The 25,205-nt window shown below is 46.6% G+C and overlaps 1 protein-coding gene and 1 pseudogene across 2 annotated transcripts in view; one reads left to right on the top strand and one right to left on the bottom strand.

Moving 5' to 3' along the window:
• Positions 1–25,205, bottom strand: part of PGCKA1 (PDCD10 and GCKIII kinases associated 1) — a 101,101-nt gene that overhangs the window by 18,945 nt on the left and 56,951 nt on the right. For both annotated transcript variants that reach the window (XM_051830713.3, XM_089327090.1), the window contains one exon: positions 4,814–4,860. The gene's annotated coding sequence lies outside the window, so the exon portion shown is untranslated. The remainder of the gene's footprint in view (positions 1–4,813; positions 4,861–25,205) is intronic.
• On the top strand, positions 2,926–4,803 carry LOC127485983 (PRELI domain-containing protein 1, mitochondrial-like; annotated as a pseudogene).

Below are 25,205 nucleotides of genomic sequence, written 5' to 3'. Positions count from 1 at the left end.
ATGGGATGGTTCATTTTATGGGATCGACTTGGCTGGATGAAGGACCACCTGGAAACCTGGCAAAGTGCTACACTGGGTGCAGCTGTGAGGGTGTTTCCAAATGACAGGAGCCAGTGAGTCTGTGTCCACAAGGTGGGAAGACCTGGCCTTGACGTGGGCTGGGGGTCTGGAAAGTGTCAACGAGAAGCTGAGTTTTTGGCTGTCATGCAGAGAGAGCTGGAACACACTCAACTCCTGTCTGGGTTGTCAGCTGCTGGCCTGTGGACTCCAGGACCATACCTGTGGCCCCCTTGCTGGCACACAGGCCTTTCTGCCTTGAACTGAGACCCACACCACTTACTGGCTTTTCTGGGACTGAGGCCCTTGGGCTTGGATGGAGCCACCCTCCAGGTAGCCCAGACTCTCCCACCTGCACATGACCTCTTTTTGTGGGATTTCTCAGCTGCCACAATCATGAACTAGCCCAGCTAATAAATGCTCCTATACAGACTTATAGGCATATCCTAGCAATTCTTTCTCTCTCGAGAACTTTGACTAATACAAATTAAATGAAATTAATTTGAACAACCTAATGGCTTCAGGGCTGAAGGATCTCTGGAACACATGCTGGTCACTGCTTGTTTGCTCAACTCAGTTTATTAGGGTACCCTATTGTTGGGGCTCCCTTGCCCTGGGCAGGTTCTAGGGGCTGAAGGCGATGGTGGAAGCCTGGGGTGGAAGTTGACAGAAGCAAGGTATTGCCACAGAAGTCTCCCATCCATCCTGGCCTTGCACACCCAGCAGCTCCTTGCTCCCTGGTGCCAGCTCAGCCCCACAGGCCCAGCTCTGTCCGACATCAAGCGCTGTCACTTACCGTAGGGTGGAAATGTCTTCCTGCTTTGGCTATCTCTGCAATGCCTCACAATCTCATTTGGTTTCTTAGCTCTTCTAATACCAGGATAACCAAATGACTATATATGGTTCTCTGTCTTTGAAAGAGGGGGTTCCCATTCCTAGCTGGAACTTGCCTGACACAGATAACATGTATGACATTCTTCTGGGTCTGGGCACTGTATTATGTCAGCTCAGGCTCACATAACAAAATGCCATAGACTTGTGACTTAAAGAACAGAAATTCATCCTTCCGTGGTTCTGGTGGCTGGGAAGTCCAAGATCAAGCTGCCAACTGACTCAGTTCCTTGTGAGGGCTCTCTTCCTGGCTTGCAGGTGGCACCTCCTGCCGTGTTCTCACAGGGCCTTTATTCAGTAGTTGCACATGAAGCCAGACCTAACTTTCCTTTCTCTCGCTCTCGCTCTCCTCACAGGGCCACCAGTCCTATCAGACTAGGACCCCACCCTTACGACCTCAGTTAACCTAATTCCAAAAAGCCCTGTCTCCAAATGCAGTCACAGTGGGGTTGGGGCTTCAACATGTGAATTTTGAAGGGCACACTTCAGTCCACAGCAGGCACTACAAGGTTCTGGAGAATCCTGACATATTGTATTCTAAGCACGTGGACCTGAGCTTTGCTTGCCTTAAAGACTCTCATTATTTGTAGCCTTCCAAGACCACATCCCACAAAGTCCTCTCCACATGATCTCTGACACTTCCTCATCAGTTTCAGAATTTAAATTTCCCCACATGTGTCAGAGTTCTTCTTGACTTGATCTTGGACTTCCCAGCCACCAGAACTATGGGAGGATGAATTTCTGTTCTTTAAGTCACCCATTGTGGGGAGCGACCCGAACTTAGACTAAGTTGCTGGAATTAGGACTTATTCTATGCATCTGCTCTCCCACAATATGGCGTTGGGAGAGAAGAAAACAGCTTTTACACAGCTGCCTCCAGTTCAACCAATAAACTGTAGGACTTACTCCTGATTGGAGAGCAGCGTACTCGGCGTGTGGGCAGCCGAGTTAGGATTGGCGGAGGAGGACTATAAAGGAGGAGAGAGACGGCATGCACCAGGAACATCTAAGGGGAACATCTGAGGGAACACCTGTGCAGCCCCCGAGAGAGCCGGCCGGCGGTGTGCCGCTCCCCTGCGGAAGTGGGGAATGTGGCAGGGGGAACCGCCCTTCCACGGAGGTGGAAGGGTCGGTAGCCAACCCGGGAAGAACCAGCAACAAACCCGGGGAGGGCCGAGCAGACAGAAAGAACAGCGCAGGGTCCTGTGTCGTTCCTCCGCGAAGAGGGGGAGCGACAACCCATCTGGCATTTTGCTATGTGAGCCTGAACTGACATAATACAGTGCCCAGACCCAAAAGCATGTCGTAGAACACGATGCCCAGCTACCTTAGTTTATAAATGTGCTCCTGGACCGAATGCTGGAATCATGAATGAACCAGCCAGAGAACACAAAAAAGTTACAAATTGTTCTGTAGTTGTAGACTACCCCAAGTGTGCAGAGCTGGGACCCTTTATGTCTTTGGAGTGTAGTAAAAACAGTTTTGCACTTGGAAAGACTTAGCATGGAAGAGAGGCGTCAGATGGCCCTCTGCATCTTCTGGGAGCCACAATGCTAATTACTGGGACAGAGAGTAGAGGATCTCTGTTGTTTGCTAAAGGTCTCACCAACCCTTCATGCAACAAGAACAAGAACTGAACCTGAGTCCAGGAGTCTAGAGATTGCAATCCAGCAAAGCAGACAGCTATATGAACAGATGATTAATATAATAGATAAGAGATGGTGTCTTGACACTGATACTGACACGGCCCAGGATGTGACCATGCGAGTTGGTTTACATGTAGTAGAAGGGAGGCACAGCTGGCCACCTTCTCATGGCGGCGGCGGCAGCAGCGTGGGCATGGTGCGGTGCGGAGGTGACTGACCTGAGCTGCGAGACTGGTGAGCATGCGCCCAGCTCCGGCCCCCTGGCCTCCGCGTGCCCCCGAGCAGGCACCCCTGAGGCTGTGCGGACGCTGAGTGTGCCCCGGTAGGGACCATGGCGAAGTATTTCCTGAGCCAGAGCATGCTCCGGAGTTCCTGGGACCAAATACTCACTGCCCGTTCAGCGATACCTCAACGCCTATAGCAAGAAAGTCTGGGGACATAGTGCACAGGGAGGTGACCCCTGACCAGAGGCTCCTGTTCCATCGAATCCTGACCACGACTTACAGGATGCCCTGGGCAGAGCGACTGTCTCCTGCCAATGCTGCTCACTCAATGTACACCCTGGAGGACTCTACTGTGGACCCACAGAATCCGACCATGCCCACCTTCCATTGGAACATCAACCACACCCAGCTGATATGGTGGAGGAGCCATGTGTTTACTGTGGGAACTCAAACAACACTGGCCGGACTGAAATCCGCCCAGGAGCCTGGGTCTCCAGAGCTCTTCAGGAGTTTGGTCCTGCCCGGTTCAAAAGCAATGTGACCGAGACTATGAAGGGTTTTAAGTACGTCTTGGCCAAGCAGCAAGGTGAGGCCCCTTCCAAGACACTTGTTGAGACAGCCAAGAAAGCCATGGAGAAGGCAAAGAAGTCGGCACTGGCAGCCGCAGAGAAGGCCAAGGACCTGGCTGACAAGTAGGCCCCAAGCAGGAGCAGCAACAGCAGCAGTTCATGTAGCCAGTTTAGTCCCGCTGTGACTCAGGCCCTCCCCAGCGCTGCCACTGCACCCCAGACAGTGTGCTTGGCACCCTGCCTGCTCCTCACTGTACTTTATTATTAAAAATTCACTTTCAGCCCTCTGTACTGTTTGGGTGGTGGGTTGGGAGTGGGTGTCATCCCCATCTGAGTCAGGACTGCTCATGTCCACTTTGGGCAGCTGATAGCAGAGGTGCAGGGATATGTGGCTTCTTGCCAAGAGTCACAGACCGTGCAGGTGGAGGGGTAACAGATGGTAGACTGTAAGCCCCGTGAGGGCAGGGCTCAGTTTTGTCCTCTGATGTGTCCCAATGACCTGGAACAATATCTGCATGTATCAGGCACTCAATAAATATTTGTTGAATTAAAAAAAAATGTAGTGGGAGTGAGAAGAAGCAGGGTGTTAGAAATTAGGAGGGCTTCAAGCCTATGGTCTTAGAAGGTCTGGGGTCACTGGGGTGTCCCTAAATGTCAGCAGTGAAGGGGGAAAGGGCAGAGGAGGCAGGTGCCATGAACTGCAAAGGGAGATAAGATTTTGCACAAATGACACAGCTCGGTGATCCGGCCTTTGCGAAGGGGAGTCAGGATAATACACAGCTTTCAGGAGTCACAGAGTAGGAGGGAATGGTCTGGTTCCACTGGAGTAAGATACAGAGAAAGTGTATCCTAAGTTGTGCGACAGATGGAAATGGCGAGGAGCTGGGGAGGAGCTCTAGGGAGAAGTGAAGGGAAGGGAGGTCTGTGGTCCTTGGAGCTGCTGAGGCTGGGAGTGCACAGCAGATGCTGGAGGGCCCAGTCCCTGAGCTTGTGATTAGCACGTCTGGAGCAGGGCGTGAGAAACTGCGTTCCTAAGAAGCTCGCAGGTCAGGGTGATGCTGGCCCTGTGACCTTCTCTGACAGCCACTTACTGGGGGCATGGTCTTTCCTGGAGGAAGCCCCATTGCCTGTGGGGTGTCCGATTAGGTTAGAAATCTTTTCAGCATGAAGACTTGCTTGGGTCATGCCTCATCACACACGTCTTAGAACTGTCTTCCCAAACCACAGAGTGTAAAGGAAGCCGCAGATTCTACTCAAATCCAAATGCACCAGGAATAAATAAGATGTTGGGACTGCTCTGGCTGCTGACTTTAATGTTTTCTACAATACAAACTGCAACAAGAAAGACCAAATGATAGAAAAACTTAACTGGAGATGGAAAGAACAGACTTTTCCCCTCCAATGCATAGTACAGGAAATAGCTTACCTGTGATGGAGACTGGCCATTAGTTTTCTTTAGTTTAATTTCTCTGCCTGCAACAACAAAAAAGTAGAAAATTGGGGTCAACACATTGTCTTCTTTTCACAGTCAGGTTGACCGTGAACACTGACAGTGGACGGTGTTTGCTGAGGGGTGCTGGGCAGCAGTGTGCAGGAGGGCGTTCCTGCCGGAAGTGAGCCCAGGAGACAAAAGGTTTGAAATTTGTCAGCTTTGCCTGATACTCAGAAACCAATCCACAGTTAACCAAGTGTTCCATTTAAAAACGTAAGCTGTTAGTCACACACTGGGCATATTAGACTTGTTCAGTAACCCACAGCAATCTATGGTGTGTTGGTGTCCTCCTAAAAGCTATTTATTGAAGTCTAATCCCCAAAGTGATGGTATTAGAAGCTGCAGCTTTTGGGAGGTGAGCAGATCATGCACGAGGCAACGGCTCATGAGTGGGATTAGTGCCCCTAAAAGGAGGCCCGTGAGGGCTGCTAGCCTCCTGCCGCCATGTGAACACAGAGAGAAGGAAGCATCTCTCAACTTGACCGTGAGCCCTCATCCAACACTGAATCTGCCAATGCCTCCATCTCTTCTCTGCCCATAGAACTGTGAGCACTGAAGTTCCACTGTTTGCAAACCACTCCCTTTATGGCGATTTGTTACAGCAGCCGGAGGAGACTAAGACGTGCTGGCTGCTGTTTCAGTTGATAAACTCTGCATAACAATGTGCTTCTTCACTGATGGGTGAAGTTTTACTAAGCAAAATAAGAAAAAAAATGTGCTCTGTGAGGACATATATGCATATATTCTTATTTATAATATGTAATTTAGAAAAAATTTGCTCAGAATGAAAATGATATATAGAACTCAAAGTAAAGCTATTGTTCAGATTTTTACCAACTTCTCTGTGATTATCAGAATAATTCATCACATACACAAATCTTATTCTATGCCCAAGTAAACTACACATAGTGATAACAAACTCTGCCTTAAATCTGTCACAATATAGGAACAGTTAAACCTTTGATTGATTCAATTTCATATTCTTTTAGCAACCTCTTTTCAGCTATTCAATAGCTCCTTGAGCCGGCGCCGTGGCTCAATAGGCTAATCCTCCACCTTGCGGCGCCGGCACACCGGGTTCTAGTCCCGGTTGGGGCGCCGGATTCTGTCCCGGTTGCCCCTCTTCCAGGCCAGCTCTCTGCTATGGCCAGGGAGTGCAGTGGAGGATGGCCCAGGTGCTTGGGCCCTGCACCCCATGGGAGACCAGGAAAAGCACCTGGCTCCTGGCTCCTGCCAGGATCAGCGCGGTGCGCCGGCTGCAGCGGCGGCCATTGGAGGGTGAACCAGCGGCAAAGGAAGACCTTTCTCTCTCTGTCTCTCTCTCACTGTCCACTCTGCCTGTCAAAAAAAAAAAAAAAAAAAAAAAAAAAAAAAAAAATAGCTCCTTGAAATCTAGTAAATTGCTTAATTGTCACATGGTTCTGCTATTTTTCAATTTTACCACAGTACTTATACTTCCATTCAAATATTACTTGGGAAGGAAGACGTAAGAAAGGCAAAGTCCATGCCCATTGGGAACTCACCACCTTGTTGGGAAGGCCAGGAATCCAGGAGCACTTATGAATACATAGACTACTATTCAGAGTACAGAAAAAGAGTGCCTAGCAGGGAATACCAGTGAAATACCGAGGAGGTTCAGGACTGGGAGAGATGTAACTGGGCAGCTTTGAGAAGTTGATGGCACCTGAGCTGGGCATCAGAGGACAATGGATTGCGGCAGATGGAAAATAAGTGATGGCCAGGTGCAGTGGAAGGCCTTTTATGCAGCGGGAATGTGACAAAGAGAAGGCAGGGAAGGACGGAGCAATGCTTACGTAGTCAGCAAATACTTCTGAACTCTTCATGTACGGAAAGCCCTGCACCAGGTACCAGGAAGCTGCAGGCAGTGATTGGGATGCCACGTGGCACATCTCACAGCATGACAGCCTACGTGGAGATGAGTGAAATGTACTCAGTGCCCAAAGAGCAAAGCTCTGAGGAGACCTAGGAGGGATAAGGATTTACTTGGAGAACACTAATTCACTCCAAGGAAGAAGACAGAACCATGGGGTTTGAATATCTATATTATCCAGTTAAAGGGTCTGGGCAGAAGAAACACATAGAGCCACAAAAGTTTGAGGTCCAGGACCTGTAGTGCCACAGCTTGAGAGAACAGCAGTCCAAGATCTTCAAATGCTGTGTAGGGGACTGAGATCATTCTTAAAATAGGATACTTTTTTCATGGGGGGGGGGGCTTCAACTATATTGAATTTCCTGTAGAACAAATCCCCAGTCTGCTCCTCTCCTCCTTGTCTCCAAGGCATCAGATCCCTATCTGTGTATGAGTGTTGCAACTTTTCTGAACAGAAGACCTTAGCAATTAGCTACTCCTAAGTCAAATTCTGAAAGAGGAAGAAACGGAGAGTGTGAATGTCAGTGGTGTCCCCGAGGTCACATGGCGAGTCCGCAGTGAGGATCCAGGACTTGGTTCCTGTCCCTATCCCAGAGTTCTCGCCTATGAATTGGTAACTTCACACAACCCTTGTTTTTACTTTGAATGAGGTACCTACTGCCTGCCAGAAGCTACGCTTGTATGTCTGTACTTTAGTCAGAAGCTTCCGGGAACCTAGGATGTGCCATGCAGGGTGCTAAGCACTGACAGAATGAAAGGTCAAGAACGCTCTCCTTGTCCCACCATGGAAACAGCACATCATTGGCTGACTGGATACCACAGCTAGTGATAAGAGCCTTTGTAGGAAACCAACTGGATGTGGTAATTTGGAGTTAAGGTGAGAATTCACTCAGAGTAAGGGAGAGACTCTGAGAGAATGACATTTAAACTGGGATCCAGAACATGAGATGGAGCCAGCCATGCAAAGAAGCCAGCCATTTCTCTGTTTAAAAACCCTTAAATGGCCCTGCATGGATCCTCAGCTATGCACTCAAGGCCTTCCACAGCCTGGCACCGATGGCCTTCCTAGGTTATCTCTCACCCTCCTCTAGTTCATGCTTCTACAGTCTTTCCAGTCAAGCAGATTTTCCCCTGTTCTGTAAGCATGGCGATGCTTTCCTGTTTCTATGCTTCTAGAAATATTATTTCTCCCAGCTGGCATGCTTCCATGACCATCAATATTTTGCAAAGTTCTACTCTTCATTCTTCAAAACTCATTTCACACACCACTTCCTCCAGGAAGTCTTAAAAATTCAATTAAAGGTAATTACCTCATTTAAAAAATTCTAGAGAATTTTTAACTCTTGAAAAGTTCTGATAACCTTCTGCCTTAGATTAAAATAATTCAGTAATATCAGACTGTAAATTCTTAGTGGGGTTGGATCTTGCTTCGTCATTATTTATCTCCATGATGTGTCTCCTGATGCAGTGACTCGACATAGGTAGTGCGTCACATGTCTTTTAAAAATTTCACTTAAAATTTCTTTGAGAATTTAAAGATCTCAATACAAATGTATAACAGTGCTCATATTTTATGAAATCTAAGCTGCACATGTATCCATTTACTTTTTTTTACTTTTTTTTTTTATTTTTTGAAAGGCAGAGTGGACAGTGAGAGAGAGAGACAGAGAGAAAGGTCTTCCTTTGCTGTTGGTTCACTCTCCAATGGCCGCCACGGCCAGTGCGCTGTGGCCAGCGCACTGCACTGATCGGATGGCAGGAGCCAGGTACTTATCCTCGTCTCCCATGGGGTGCAGGGCCCAAGTACTTGGGCCATCCTCCACTGCACTCCCGGGCCACAGCAGAGAGCTGGCCTGGAAGAGGGGCAACCGGGACAGAATCCGGCGCCCTGACCAGGACTAGAACCCGGTGTGCCGGCGCCGCAAGGCGGAGGATTAGCCTAGTGAGCCGCGGCACCGGCCCATTTACCTTTAACATCCCTGGAACTAGAATGCATCTTACAATGATTGTCATATCACGGTTAACTAGCAATATTATTTTTCATTTTCTGGTCCATAAGGTAATGGCACATGTTACATTTACAATATTACAATATTAGGCCGGCGCCATGGCTCACTAGGCTAATCCTCCGCCTTGTGGCGCCGGCACACCAGGTTCTAGTCCCGGTCGGGGCACCGGATTCTGTCCCGGTTGCCCCTCTTCCAGGCCAGCTCTCTGCTGTGGCCAGGGAGTGCAGTGGAGGATGGCCCAAGTCCTTGGGCCCTGCACCCCATGGGAGACCAGGATAAGTACCTGGCTCCTGCCATCAGATCAGTGTGGTGCACCAGCCGCAGCACACTGGCTGCAGCGGCCATTGGAGGGTGAACCAACGGCAAAGGAAGACCTTTCTCTCTGTCTCTCTCTCTCTCTCACTGTCCACTCTGCCTGTCAAAAAAAAAAAATAAAAAAAATAAAAAAATACAATATTACAATATTAGATGGCATCTAGTATTCAATGAAGTATAGCATTTAAATCCTATATTAGAGTTTGTTAACTCAGAAATATGCATTAATTTTACTAAAATACATTATATTAAATGATGTCTATTTAATGTGCACAAAGAAGTGCAAGTCCTGATCTTTTCATCCAATAATCTAAGATGAAACCAACACTATCCACTGAAAGAACAAGAATTTTATGAGCCCCATGTTCTATAAAGATCATGTATCAAAACTGAAAAATCATAAAATAAGATGCTTCAAAGAAGTTCTAATTTTCTCAAGAACAACTTGTATAATAATACATTCTTTTAAAAGGAAATGTTTTTGTTATATTGCTGGAGCTTTAGAAACATGTATGTTTTAATACATGGAAACGAGAATCAATAATTTGTTTTTTGGGAAAACTAACACTGACATTACATTGGCTTGCATACAGCAAGGACCTAATACCTTGTATAGCCAATCAATGTTATATTGTCATCCTGGTACATGCCACGTGTATGTGTACAATCATCATGGAAGTTTATGGTGAAGAAGCACCTGCATGGTGGTTGAGCTGCCAGGAAAGGATTTCATGGAAAAATGGAGTCCATATGTGAGATGGGTAGAAATCAGTTAGGCAGCTAGGACCATTTTGGTAAAATCAACAGGGTAGGAAAGAATGTGGCTTGTACAAAAAGACAATGGGGAGACTCATGTAGTCGATTTTGTGGTAACAGAATAGATACAGTATATATGGCCAGGTTAGTGGGATCCTTTAATGTAGGCACAGAAGAATAAACATGACATGATTGGCAAAGGGAGTAGGTTGCTGAGCAGCAAATGACAGGATTGAAGCAATATACTTAGAATCATCCGCTAGTAGTAAGCGGAGGAAATTAAAAGGGTTGGTTACTACAGAAAGACTTGCTGAGAGTTGATCTTTTAAATTCTGTGATGAGATGGAAAGAACCTGGTGTGTGTTGGGTTTCTGGACTAGGAACACAGTCGAGAGCAGGGGTTCCCTGTGGAACACAAGGATATTACGTGCATGTGTGCACATGGAATGCTGGGACCTTCAGCTTGCTCCCTTCCTTGCCTCGCTGAGCATTCTGGCAGCCACCATGTAGTTGCCTCCAGACATCCAAGTAAAGTCTCATATAAGAAGATTAATACTGAAATCACCCAACTCTCAACCAACAAAAAGCACTAGTATGAAACACATAGCAGGGAGAAGAAAACTAAAACAAAACCCAAACAACTGACAATATTTTCACCATGTCACTTGCATCCAAAAATAACAGAAGGATATTTGAAAAAACAGGTAACCAAAAATTAAATATTTCTCAATAGAGAATCTAGAATTGCACTTCCCTAGAAGAAAAAGTGACAAAATTTTATACAAAGCAGCAAAAGAGATAAAGACAAAGAAAATTGAATCAAAAAGATAAAAACATTAGAGGACATAAAATGCAGGAGGTTCAACATCCAAATACATAAGAAAGGGTAAACAAAAGGAAGATAGGAACTTATCAACAAAATAATTTGAGAAAATTTTACATAATGGAAGGACATGAGTTTCTGGAATGAAAGAACTCACACACTTCCCTACACAATGGATAAAAATAAAAATTAACAGTAAGGTACATCATTGTGACATTTCAGAACTAGGATACAAGTGAAGCTCTAGAATGAAAAAACATCTCATAGTTTTGTACTTCTTAAATACACACACACACACACACACACACACAAATTCTAAACTTGGACAAACTACCAACTAAGTGAGAGGTGAGAGGGTAGAATAAAGATATTTTCAGATATGAACATTCTCAACAAATTTATCATTCATGCACCTTTTACCAGGAGGCCATTGGAAGATGTCAAAAACAAATGAGGGAGTAAACCAAGAAAAAAATGACAAGGGACACAGTTGGACATTTAACAAAGAAGACAAGAGTATTCCTAAGATGATGGTCCCAGGAGATCTCAGAATGCCTGCAGTGTATATAATACCAAAGACAGTGCTGTGGTTTATCTCCCAAGGGTCCCTGTGTTGGAAGCACACTTGTGATGGTGTTAAGAGGTGGTGGGGCCGGCGCCGCGGCTCACTAGGCTAATCCTCCGCCTTGCGGCGCCGGCACTCCGGGTTCTAGTCCCGGTCGGGGTGCCGGATTCTGTCCCAATTGCCCCTCTCCCAGGCCAACTCTCTGCTGTGGCCAGGGAGTGCAGTGGAGGATGGCCCAAGTGCTTGGGCCCTGCACCCCATGGGAGACCAGGAGAAGCACCTGGCTCCTGTCTTTGGATCAGCGCGGTGCGCCGGCCACAGCGCGCTGGCCGCGGCGGCCATTGGAGGGTGAACCAACGGCAAAGGAAGACCTTTCTCTCTGTCTCTCTCTCACTGTCCACTCTGCCTGTCAAAAAAAAAAAAAGAAAAAAAAAAAAAAAGAGGTGGTGGGACCATGAGGAAGTAGAGCCTACGGGGAGGTCCTTGCAAGGGATTAGGGTGGTTTTCAAGGGACCACAGAGTTTGCTCTGTGAGAGCAGCTGTTTTAAAAGGCTAGTATGAGCTCTGAAACACCCTCTGGCTTCCTGTCTTGCCATGTGATCCCTCTCCCACCATGGTGCTCCCACCACAAGGCCATCGGCCACTAGGCACTCACTGTCTGCTCTTGGACTTTCCACTGTGAACTAATAAACCTCTGTTCTTTATAAAGCACCAGACTGGAGAAGATAAAAGTGGCTCTGGACAGTGCTCTTTTCAGAAGTGAAGTTTATCAAGGGTTCCCCAGGGGACAGACTCATATACTAGAAAGGGAATCGGGGTGGGATCAGGGGAAGTATACAGAGCTTAAAAAACGAGACACTTGTTACCTCCAGAAAAATGTAGTACAGGAAAGGAAATGTAATATTCTACCTAGTTTAGCAGTAAAAAGGATTTACACAGTTACAATAAACACTCAACTACCAAAATTAGAGGAGGAAGAGGTTCAACACGCAAAAGAAAGCTTCCTTATATGTGGTGGGGCTGGATTATTCCACAGTGGACGGCAGTACCTAAAACTAGACAAAAAAAGCCAAGAAATGGTAACATATGTATGCATTTAGTGAGAAAGAGTCAAATGCCAAAATGATCAGCTAAAAATTGATTTCCTTTGAGAAAAGAAAAATGGGCTCACAGGTGAGCAGTCTGGATTTGGCTTGAAGATTTGGGAATCAATGCAGTCCTAACACCAAAATTGTGAAAAAGTGGACAGGAAGATAGCAAGCGATAACAATGATGCTTCTGAAAAAGACAACTCACACCCACTCATTTAATCTACATTATTGATTAAACATTCAGAGCTTTGGGCCAGGCCATGTGCACACAGAAAACCCTAACAGAATGACTGAGACATACAGCTTAGGGCCAGTGTTGTGGTGCAGCGGGTTAAACCATAGCTTGCAATGTCAGTATCCTCAGTTCCAGTGCCAGAAGATGGACCAAATACTACTTGGGCTCCTGCCACCTACATGGCACACCCGGATGGAGTTCCTGGCTTCTGGCGCCTGCCTGGCCCAGCTCCAACTGCTGAGGTCATTTGGGGAGTGAACCAGCAGATACAAGATCTTTCTATCTCAACTTCCACTTCTCTCTCTCTCTCCCTGTTGCTTGTGTTTCAAATAAGTATATAAATAAATCTTAAAAAGACATATAGTTTACAATCTAGCAAGATTGGCAAAACATAACTACTTATGATTCAGTGGTATAACAGAGATTAAAGGCAAAGTACTATCAAAATGGAGGAGGGGGTATCCTGACTTCAGAATATTCTAGAGGTGGGTAGTACAACAGGCACATGTGGGTTTTTTTTTTTTTTTGATAGGCAGAGTTAGACAGTGAAAGAGAGAGAGACAGAGAGAAAGGTCTTCCTTCTGTTGGTTCATTCCTCTAATGGCTGCTACGGCCGGTGCTGTGCCGAGTCGAAGCCAGGAGCCAGGTGCGCCCTCCTGGTCTCCCAAGGGGTGCAGGGCCCAAGCACTTGGGCCATCCTTCACTGCACTCCCGGGCCACAGCAGAGAGCTGGACTGGAAGAGGAGCAACTGGGACAGAATCCAGCACCCTAACCGGGACTAGAACCCGGGGTGCTGGCGCTGCAGGCAGAGGATTAGCCTAGTGAGCCGCGGTGCAGGCCCCCACATGTGGGCTTTTAAATTTAAATTACTTGGGGCCCGTGCTCCAGGGCTCAGTTGGGTAATCTTCTGCTTGCAGTGCCGGCATCCCATATGGGTGCTGGATTCTAGTCCCGGTTGCTCCTCTTCCAGTCCAGCTCTCTGCTGTGGCCCAGGAGGGCAGTGGAGGATCACCCAAGCGCACTCACATGGGAGACCAGGAAGGGGCACCTGGCTCCTGGCTTCGGATCGGCGCAGGGCTGGCCATGGCGGCCATTTGGGGAGTGAACCAATAGAAGGAAGACCTTTTTCTCTGTCCCTCTCTCTCACTGTCTATAACTCTACCTGTCAAATAAAAAAATTAAAATTACTCACAAGCCAACACAATTGAAAGTTCCATTTCTTGGTTATACTGGTTAGCCACATGTGGCAAGTGGCGAATGTACTGGACAGTGTAGACATAGAACATTCTTCCTCATTATAGACAGTTCTTTTTTTTTTTTTTTTTTTAATTTGACAGGCAGAGTTAGACAGTGAGAGAGAGAGACAGAGAGAAAGGTCTTTCTTCCATTGGTTCACCCCCCAAATGGCTGCTATGGCCGACGTGCTAGGCTGATCCAAAGCCAGGAACCAGGTGCTTCCTCCTGGTGTCCCATGTGGGTGCAGGGCCCAAGCACTTGGGCCATCCTCCACTGCACTTCCGGGCCACAGCAGAGAGCTGGACTGGAAGAGGAGCAACCAGGACAGAACTGGCGCCCCAACCGGGACTAGAACCCAGGGTGCCGGTGCCACAGGCGGAGGATTAGCCTAGTGAGCCACGGCGCCGGCCTACAGACAGTTCTATTAGAGGGTGACATCATCTAGAATTTTTATTTATTTATTTTTTTAATTTTTTGCCAGGCAGAGTTAGTGAGAGAGAGAGAGAGAGAGAGAGAGAGAGAGAGAGTTATAGACAGTGAGACAGAGACAGAGAGAAAGGTCTTCCTTCTGTTGGTTCATTCCCTTAATGGCCGCTACGGCCGGCGCTGTGCTGATCCTGGTCTCCCATGCGGGTGCAGGGCCCAAGCACTTGGGCCATCCTCCGCTGCCCTCCTGGGCCACAGCAGAGAGCTGGCCTGGAAGAGGAGCAACCGGGAATAGAACTCAGGGTGTCGGTGCCATAGGTGGAGCATTAGCCAAGTGAGCCACAGCGCCGGCCTAGAATTTCTTAAATGGCAATGTTTTTACAGCATATTCAGGTACAACACTGATTAAACCCTTGAAGGGGTCACATTCCATGGTTTATCAGTAAATAGAGTCTTGTAGAACTTGATATTTAACCAAGCAAGTTATTGAACATGAGATGGCATTTTTACTTTGTTAGCAATTCAGTTTTCAGGTGGAGCCACTCCTGAAGCTGTTTCTCACTTCTGATTCTGTCTGAACAAGTACAGCAAATGCTGCTGTGAGCAGAAGTCACAGAGCATCTGGGGGGGGGGGGCATTTTTGCAGCAGTGGGAAGAGGGATGGGCCCTGGAATCCAAAATTCCTGGTTGGATCTTGCCTCCTGTACTTCTATGCTGGGGGCTGCCAGCACATCTCTCAGCCTCTCTGTGTCTTTGTTCCTTCTTGCGGGTGTACAGATAACACAGGGATCACTTCAGGACCTACAGCAGCCGGGACGTGTCTGTTCAAAGAAGGGTGAAGGGACAGGGCACTGACATTTGCCAAAGGCCTGGGACATGGCAGACCCGTCTATGAATCCTCCCCAGAAGGCCTGGGTGGCAGTTGAAGGGTGTGACAAAGTGACTGGAGGGGGAGGTTTGTGAGTGGCAGAAAAGGAAGCCAGGTGGGAGATAGATCTGCAGGGTTGGGCTGGGGTTAGGTGGGGAGGGGCGTTGAATGCCATGCCCAGGGCCTGACTGTGGCATCTGCAATAACTAATAATACCTGGTGGCAACACGCTGCACTCCCCGGGGAGTCAGAGCAGAGGCTGAAAAGAGCCTGTGATTTCCGGGGTTTCACTCAGAGTTCACAACCCGGCCTGCCAATCTCTCTCTACTGCCTTCTTTAACTCCCATGAGAGGGAAAGCCGTTTCTTTCCAAGTGGAGTTAACTTCCAAAGATGATCAGCCCGAGTTGGCACTAACACTGATTGCAATTTGTAATTTGTAAATGCATTGTTTGTTTTCTGTTGGTCTCGGGTGGGTTTCCTCCAACACCCCACCCGCACCTCGGAGCAGGGCCAATATCTGAATAGAAGGCAACGCTCTCATGCTGGGCTCCTTTCTCTGAACAAGCTTTCAAGCTTTGCAACATCTTCCTTGGATCTCATTCAGCTGGGGGCCTTCCGTGTCATCCAAGAGGAATCCCTGTGTCCCCACACAGGGGCCTTTGTTGTCCGAGGTTATGAGAAGCTAACCACTGCTCCGTACAAGGAAATATCCTCATTGTGTGAAGTCACGATCAAAGAAGAATGCCATTTAAACCGAGGAAACAAAACTGTGATTTATCTCCAGCATCGACAGAGAAAAGAAAGCTCCTAGTTATTTCAGTAAAACACAAGCATCTGCAGTATATTCATGGTGTACGAAATTCACCGGTCTGTTGATGGATTGCAAAGTTTGATCCGTTGGATATGACAAATTCTTAGTATTTTTTTAAGCCTAAAACTTTTCTTTTTGCACCTACTCTGCTTACAAGTATGTCCTACCTTTTCCAAATGCTTAAAGATCCTATTTTAATTAAAAAGTTATGTATTATTATATTTGAATGTACCTAATATATAATTTATATATAACAGGCATATAAAATAGATATAATTATGCACACATGCATATCCCATACAAAGTTTGGGAACAGAGTGGGGAAAAAGATCAGTCATGATCAAAGCAATCTGTGCTCCGCTTTTTCCGAGTTAAATGCATACGAATTTTATACCATATATGTACAACTTCTGTCCTGCTTTTTTCACTTAAGTCTCTGGCCTTTTCCATGAAAGTGCATAATCTTCATAATGGATGTTCTAAATGGTCACAAATTATCTCAAGAGTGACCCCACGGCCAGGTACTTAACCAGTGGTAAGTAGCTCCCAAGCTCAATGTCAACCATTGTAGCTCCCAAGCTCAAAGTCAACAAGCTGATGCTAAACACTGTGTATTTTTCGTGTGGAAGAGGATGCCGCGTTTCCTTGCTTTGCCATTCCTTAATCTTCTGACATGAAGTAGAAATAAAGATGACCTGCAGCCCCTGGCAGTTGGAGACCTGCATTCTATGAACTGTTGCACCCAAAAGGCATCATGCTCTTCAGATTCAAGATTCCACACAAGGAAAACTTGCCCAGACATTACCTTTACCTGCCAAAAGCCTGCTTCTTCAAATGGTCAAAGACCCCACACAGCAGACCCCAGGAGGAAGCAAGGTGTGTTCCTTTCAGCAGCAGCAGGGCCGCAGGAGCAACAGCTGACAATTTCCTGTAAGCCTGCAGATGCTCCCTGCCCTTGGCACATTATCTTTTCTGTTTATAAAGGCTTTATTCTGTCTGAATTTTCCCACACATGTGGCATGAGATTTGCTCAGACATTCACTCTGTCATGCACATGTTCATTTACCCAGAGCAAGTACGTGTGAATGGGAGAGTCCAGAGGAAGGCGGAACCAGGGGCCAAGCCACTGCAGCTGGGAAGCGGTCAGTCACTCCGCATCGGGGCTCAAGAAGACTGCAGGCCCCAGACTCTTCACGGGCCCCTGGAAGCTCATCTGGTTACACTCAATGGATTTTTTTTTTTTTTTTTTTTTGGACAGGCAGAGTGGACAGTGAGAGAGACAGAGAGAAAGGTCTTCCTTTTTCTGTTGGTTCACCCTCCAGTGGCCGCTGCAGCTGGTGCGCGCTGATCTGAAGGCAGGAGCCAGGTGCTTCTCCTGGTCTCCTATGGGGTGCAGGGCCCAAGCACTTGGGCCATCCTCCACTGCACTCCCTGGTCACAGCAGAGAGCTGGCCTGGAAGAGGGGCAACCGGGACAGAATCCGGCGCCCCGACCGGGACTAGAACCTGGTGTGCCGGTGCTGCTAGGTGGAGGATTAGCCTACTGAGCCGTGGCGCCGGCCTCAATGGATTTTCAAAACCAAAATTGGAAGCCCTGGATCTGAGGGTGGGGGTGGGGATGGTGGTGATGGTGGTGAGGGTGGTGATGGTATCTGACGTTTGAACATCTATTGTGTGTTTGATACTTTATACCCACTACCTTATTTTCTTTCCAGGGACAGGGAGATCAAGCTTACTAGCACCACTTCACACAGAAGGGTTGGTGCAAGCTTAACTAACTTGCATGAGGTTACACAACCAAGAAATGGTGAGACAGGAAATAGGAATTTACGCTTTTTCATTTTTACCATGTAGACTTGTGTATGACAGACTCGTATATATGATTGAGACTATTATGACAGAGGCAGGCAGGAAATTTGGGATTCAGGAGGGCAACTGACTCATGTTTCCTACTCCCGAAGGGCCTCAGAGGCAGAAGCTTGACTGGCACCTCCAAATGCATGCTCAGAGCTACACGGACAGAACTGTAAGACACGGTTCACCATCCACCTTTAGACTTTAGCTCTATTTTTCTGTACTAAGTCACTTGCTGTTACTATGAGCTAAAACTTTGTTTTAAAGAATTATTTATGTAAAGAGAGAGAGGAAGAGACAGAGAGAGATCTTCCATTTGCTGATTCACTCCCCAAATGGCCGGCCACAATGGCTGGAGCTGAGCTGATCTGAAGCCAGGAGCCAGGAGCTTCCTCCAAGTCTCCTATGTGGATGCAGGGGCCCAACTACTTGGGGCCATCTTTTGCTGCTTTCTCAGGCATACTAGCAGGGAGCTCGATTGAAATTTGAGCAGCTGGGACTTGAACCAGTGCCCCTGTGGGATACCAGCATTGCAGGTGGTGGCTTTACCCACTCTGCAACAGTGCTGGCCCCATGTGTTAAAATTTTTATCTCAAGAAAAGGAAAATTCTAACATTTTTGTGCATGTGTGCAATATTTCTAATTTGTACATGTGAGCACTTGAGACATCCAACTTTTACAATCCTATTCTATCACTATTTTACTACTTTAATATACTGAGAACCTCAACAACAACAGTCATCCAGGCCTTTCCAACTTAAACATGCAAGTATTTAGGGGAAATTATGGGGATCAGAGAGAGTGACTCTCATGTCCTGTGTAGTGACTCTACTGTTTGATCCTTAAGTACCTCTATCTTAGGAACCTTCAGAACTGAGATCTTGTGGGTTACATAATTTATATTGACACAAGGCAAGGCTGAAACACTAGGAGTTATTATTATGATGTCTCTGGTTCACCAGCCTGTGGCCCTGTCTTCTCTCATATTAGCAGCAAGAGTCTTATTGCCATGAACCCATCATTATCTGTCCTAAAGCTGGCCAGCCATGCCCAAGTGACAGAGACCTCATGAATTAACAGGAGGGATTTGTACATATCGGTTAAATTGTGCTTTACTCTCATTGTATCCAGGGGTTTGTAAAGGGTTTTGATGCACTGGTTAAGCTACCAGTTTTATCAGAGAGCAACTTTAAAAAGAACAATCAGATGGCTATTAACTGGCTGCGAATAAAGGTTAAAGTTAGAATCAGCATTTGTGAGGTGAGAAGGCCCTGAGACAATATTAATCTAGTCCACGTGGCTTACAGATTAGGAACTGAAGTGACGTTTAAGGATGGCCAGGATTATTTTGACCAAATCATGCTTCTCTCCTTGTAGATGTCTAGATCAGGTATCCAAGCCACATTTCTTTGCAAATACGGTTTTACAGGAACACACCTGTGCCCATGCACTCACGTATTGTCCATGGCTGCTTTCAAGCTACATGTCAGAGCTGAGCAGTTCTGACAGTCACCACATGACCCACAGAGTCTAAAATATTTACTATGTGGCCATCTACAGGAAGAGTTTGACGACTCCAAAGCAACATGATGAGCAGTCAAGGTAAGTCAGCAGCCATGCCAGTGAGCTTAGAAGTGGATCTGTGAGCATGGACACAGATCCTCCATCCCCAGCCCAGCCTGGAGATGACCACAGTCCTGGCAGGCTCATGAGAGACCCTAAGCTACAGCCACCTTGTAAAGCTGTGCGCAGATTCCTGACTTACAGAAACTGTAAGATAGCAAAGGTTTGCTGTTTAAAACTAAATTTTGGTTTTATCTGTTATGCAGCAATAGATGACTAATACAACTGCATTTCTGCGGCTGGGCTGATTCTTACAAGGTGAGTGAAACTCCGCCTCCCAAGTCAAACTCCTACTGCAACCTGCTCTCTGCACCTTTTGGTTCCCTGTACCCCAACTTCCAATGGAATCATGAAATCACTGTGCCAGCTATTTGCTCTGAGCCCATCCGTGGTCACGTAGTCAGTTACATGGATATCTGTCTCCTTGACTCGTGCTGTCCTACTAGTCACCACAAAATCTGAGTTAGTTCCTAGTTTTCATAATGGAATAATAATGAAAATATTTATTGAGTGCTTACTATGTAGCAAGCACATTATATGTATTATCTCATATAATCCTCATAACAACCTTAGAGGCAGGACTATTTTCATACGTACTTGGTATGGGAAAAAGCAAAGGTTAAAATGAGGGAACTTGCCTTATCTTCTCTTGACAATAACGAGTTTTGAGCCCTGACAGACCTTGAAGTCAGAGCTTTAAAGTCACGTGTTAGTTTTTGAGGCCCAAGTCCCATGAAATATGAATCTGGTTTTGGTGCTGGCCCAATGGATGGTGGACCCAACAATATCACTCCCGCTGTGTAATCGGAGCTCCTCACCCATAAAGTAGGGATGCTGATGACCCTTGCCTCTCTCTCATGATTACTGCAAGAAAAGCAGAGGTCTGGAAATAGAGTTTCAGTTCTCAGTAAATGTGGAATGAAAGTGATTTGTTGGCCTTCTGAGAAGATTCCTCACAGCTCTGGCAGACCTGGAGTAAGATCAGAAAACTATGCAGAGGCGGAGCGAGGTGGGACCCCGGGACCTGCCAGTCAAGACCCCTTCCTAACTGCTGCTCCTGCCTCCTCTGCTGTTGGCATCACTGTGGCTCTCAGCCTATTTGCAAAATTCCCAGCACAACATTGGCTGGAGGTGTTGGGATAAGGAGGAGAAGGCCTCGATTCTTTCACAAACACCTCATACTTTCCCAGTTTGGGAATTTCCCCTGGAGCTATGCACGTGTCTTCGTGTTTTCTCACTCCTGGAAAGCCCTCCTTATACAAGAGTGCTTCGGGAAGTTGGTGGGAAATGGAATTATGAGTAAGTTCATTTGATGCGAAGTAATTTCCAGTTCTATGAACAACTTTTTCATAATATGCATTTCCCATGACCTTTTTGAAGACCCCTTGTGTGCATGGACTTAAACAGTTTTTGGCACAAATTTATTTCTTTTAAGATTTATTTGGAAGGTACAGTTACAGAGAGAGAGAGAGAGAGAGACCTTCCAGCTGCTGGCTCACTCCCCAAATGGCTATAACAGCTAGGGCTGGGCCACATCCAAGCCAGGAGCAGGAGCTTCTTCCAGGTCTCCCACATGAGTTCAGGGGTCCAAGCATTTGGGCCATTTTATGCTGCTTTCCCAGGTGCATTAACAGGAAGCTGGATCAGAACTGCACCCAGATGGGATGCTGGCATTGCAGGGGGTGGCTTAACCCACTACGCCACAGTACCAGCCCCCAACTTATCTTTTAATTCCTTTCCCCAGCAACTTTTTAAAGGACTGTCACTCAATCTTGACCTCTCCCACGTGGGGTGGAGTAGTTGCCCCAGGTCTGAACTCCCACAGTGCCCTCTGCACCTTTCAGACGAGAGCTGGAATGCTTCACAGCTGAGTTCTGTCTGTAAAAGAGCACCTGGTGTACCACAGGCTTCTGACAGACTGTAGGTGAATAAAGGAGATACTTTTCACTCACTGCCAGGGTATTCGGTGCTACAATGTTGCGATGGTCTGAATGTGGAGCTTAATCCTTTGGGTGACAGCCTTAAGAGAGGTGTGGGCCCTTTAGGAGATGACTAAGTCATGAAGGCTCGACCCCCACTCTCACGAATGGGCTGAGTGCTCTTCTGAGAGGCTGAAAGGAGCGTTCCTCTCCTCTCCAAGTGAGGACATAGGAACCAGGTGCCAACTACGGAGTGGGCACCAAGCCTTTACCAGTGCCTGGATCTCAGGCATCCCAGACTCCAGAACCATGAGAAATGAATTTCTTTTTTTTTTGACAGGCAGAGTGGATAGTGAGAGAGAGAGACAGAGAGAAAGGTCTTCCTTTTGCTGTTGGTTCACCCTCCAATGGCCGCCACAGCTGGCACGCTGTGGCCAGTGCATTGCGCTGATCCGAAGGCAGGAGCCAGGTGCTTCTCCTGGTCTCCCATAGGGCGCAGGGCCCAAGGACTTGGGCCATCCTCCACTGCCTTCCCGGGCCACAGCAGAGAGCTGGCCTGGAAGAAGAGCAACCGGGACAGAATCCGGCACCCCAACCAGGACTAGAACCCGGGGTGTGGGCGCTGCAGGCGGAGGATTAGCCAGAGATGGGGGGTGGGGACACACAGAGAGACAGAGAGAGAGATCCTCCATCCTCTATCCTCTGGTTCACTCCCCAAATGGCAGCAATGGCCAGGCCTGGGTCAGGCAGAAGCCAGGAACCAGGAGCTTCATCTGGTCTCCCACGTGACAGGACCTAAGCATTTGGGTCATCTTCTGACGCTTTCCCAGGCTCATTATCAGAGAGCTGAATGGGAAGTGGAGCAGTCAGGACTCGAACTGGTACCCACATGGGATGCTGGTGTTGTAGGCGGCAGCTTTACCTGGTATGCCCTGACCCTGGCCCCATGAATGAATCTCTTAATGTTAAGCCAATAAAACAAAACCAAACACAACTCCTCCAAAGTAACCAATCAACCTATTCAAACCTCACAAAAGTTCTGCCTTGAATGGAAAAGACATTGCATTTCATGAAAATGTATTTGGGGCAGGAAAGGATAAGAGAAATAAATCTATTTTGAGGCTGTGAATAGAAGAGGGGCAACCGGGAAAGAATCCGGAGCCCCGACCGGGACTAGAACCCGGTGTGCCGGCGCCGCAAGGTGGATTAGCCTAGTGAGCCGCGGTGCCGGCCAGATAAATGAATTTCTATTATTCATAAAGTATTCAGTCTATGACACTTTGTTACAGAGGCTGGAAAGCACGAAGACATATGTACATTCCATAAAGAAGCTGCCCAGTGTTTAGCCTGGACTGAAGACACAGTTGGTGCTCAATACATACTCAACCAATGGCCCTAACTATCTGGGCTCATACTATTAGATTCAGGATAGTTGGGTCAGATTAAGGGAAGCAGTCTAAGGGATGACTTCAAGGTTTTGAGGACAGTTCACAAGGCCCCAGCTATGGCCAAGCCGAAATGATTCCCATGATCTTCTTGAACTTGGGTTTTTGGGACATAAATTCCTGGATTTCATCATGCCATAATATCACTCTTAGGAGTTCATCCACTATGAAAAGTATTATCTCTCTATTCACATCAGCCTGTAACCAGTGTCTTTGTATCTTTGTTGGAGTGTGATTTGGAAAGTTTAAAAGATTGTTCTTTTTGTACAGATTACCTGTTTCATTTTAATTTCTTAAGTGCCATGGGAAAACAAAAACAAGAAAGAACATTTCTTTTTTTTAATTTAGTGCCTTTTAACTCTTTATTTATTTATTTTGATAGGCAGAGTTACACAGTGTGAGAGAGAGACAGAGAGAAAGGTCTTCCTTTTCTGTTGGTTCGCACCCCCCCCCCAAATGGCTGCTATGGCCGGCACTACATCGATCTGAAGCCAGGAGCAAGGCACTTCCTCCTGGTCTCCCATGCAGGTGCAGGGCCCAAGCACTTGGACCATCCTCCACTGCCTTCCTGGGCCACAGCAGAGAGCTGAACTGGAAGAGGAGCAACCGGGACAGAATCCGGCACCCCAACCAGGACTAGAACCCGGAGTGCTGGTGCCACAGGCAGAGGATTAGCCTAGTGAGCCACGATGCCAGCAAGAAAAAAGATTTCTTCCACTCAAGTAACAGCAAAATACAAAGAGACTAAAAAATTCAGTAGGGCTCCTTTCAGCATCATTTATGATGGGTTAGGTAAAATAGATGCTTTAAGAAAATAAATAAACTGGCATATTATGAATATTCAAACCGGAACAAAAAACCCGATAATCAGCGGGAAAATTTGGACTGTGTTTCCCACCATTATCTGGCAATTCATGTACTTTTCTAAGGGGACCAGAAACTTCACAGGAATCGTTTGTCTCTGTTAGGTCACTAAACCAACCTGAATCAAATATAACCTGCTAGGTATTACTTTTTATCCTTGTTACTGAAGCTCCCCTACTCCCACAGAAGGAAAGCTGTTTTCTAGAAAATACTGGAAGGATATCTAGTTGATTTTTCATTCATTCATTTTTTATGAACAAATATTAGATTTCCATAAGAGTGAGCTGGGAAGGAGGGAAGTTCTCAAAGTTGTGCAGGTCAATGAAAGTTTGCTTGTTTAAAAGCTAAAGTCAACAGCACGGCCCCACCTTCTGCTGTGTGGAATGTAATGCGGAAACAGTTTGTGGAAAGAACCCAAAATCAATTAGTGCAGATTTAAGTAAGAGAGCACATAAAAATATGCATGACAATTCACAGATCACAAAGAATATTTCTGGAGTGTGAGTTAGGGCAAAAGTAAAACAAAACCAGAAATTGGAAAGCTCTTAACCTACTTAAAAATAGGTTTACTCAACTAAGTAAATATGAAACTGGCTTACATTCCCAATTTCTCAATCCTTACTGTTTTCTTAGTTTGATAGACTAATGCGTAAAGTGCATCAACTTACTATTCTCAGGGGAAAAGCAAATCCTATTGCTTAAGCCAGAAGGATTTGGAAACAGATCCTGTAATCTTCATCAGCAAGGCGGGCACACGTACGCCCCCAGGCAAAACGCACGGCATTTTAGGAGACACCCATCTGTGAACTGTTTTGGTGGTAGTTTGAAGACTTCTTGACAGTATTCACTCTTGCTAGTGGACAAACGTGGGCAATTCAGTATCTGAAGTAGTCAGCGCATTTTGTAGCTTCTCTCTTTTAACAAGAGGCAAAAAAAAAAAAAAATCATGTTCCTATTTTAATTATATTCTAAATGGCGCCATTGTTCGGGAAAGGCACGAGCAATGTTTGCAGACTCGTCATACCTGACAGGCAGTGGTGTCCTGTCAGATGTTTAACAACTGGTTCTACAGAAAAAATATGCTATATTTATTGTAAATAAAGAATGTATAGGCCACAGGTCACAAATAATAAGCAATACTTTTTTTTTTTGAGAGCCAGAGGTAGTGAGAACCGGAGCAAGAGTGCTTTCACCCGCTGTCTCTCAGTTCTCCAGATGCCTGCAAAGGGCAGAGCGAGGCTGGAATGAAGCTGGGACCCAGGAGCTCAATCCTGGGCTCCCTCATGATGGGCAGAAACCCAATTACTTGAGCCATGATCACTGGAGTCAGGGGCAGTGGTTGAATATTGAACCCAGGGCCTCGAACATGGGATACATATATCACATATGGGCCAAAGATGCATCACAGACAATACTTGGTAAAAATATATTTCATATAGACTGATTTTCACAGAATGCTTTCCATGGGTTTTGCCGGAGTTTGCCATACTAACTAACCAACAGGTTAGTTCAACATGAGTGTTGGCTGATATCGTCATTGAAATTAATAATTTAGAAAAAAAGTGAAACAGTGAGCAGATAAAGTAGAATTTCA

The sequence above is a fragment of the Oryctolagus cuniculus genome, chromosome 2, assembly GCF_051225735.1.
Source record: "Oryctolagus cuniculus isolate XC-2025 breed Fujian yellow rabbit chromosome 2, ASM5122573v1, whole genome shotgun sequence".
In the NCBI taxonomy this organism is placed as follows: Eukaryota; Metazoa; Chordata; class Mammalia; order Lagomorpha; family Leporidae; genus Oryctolagus; species Oryctolagus cuniculus.
This window is presented reverse-complemented; position numbering and strand designations above follow the sequence as displayed.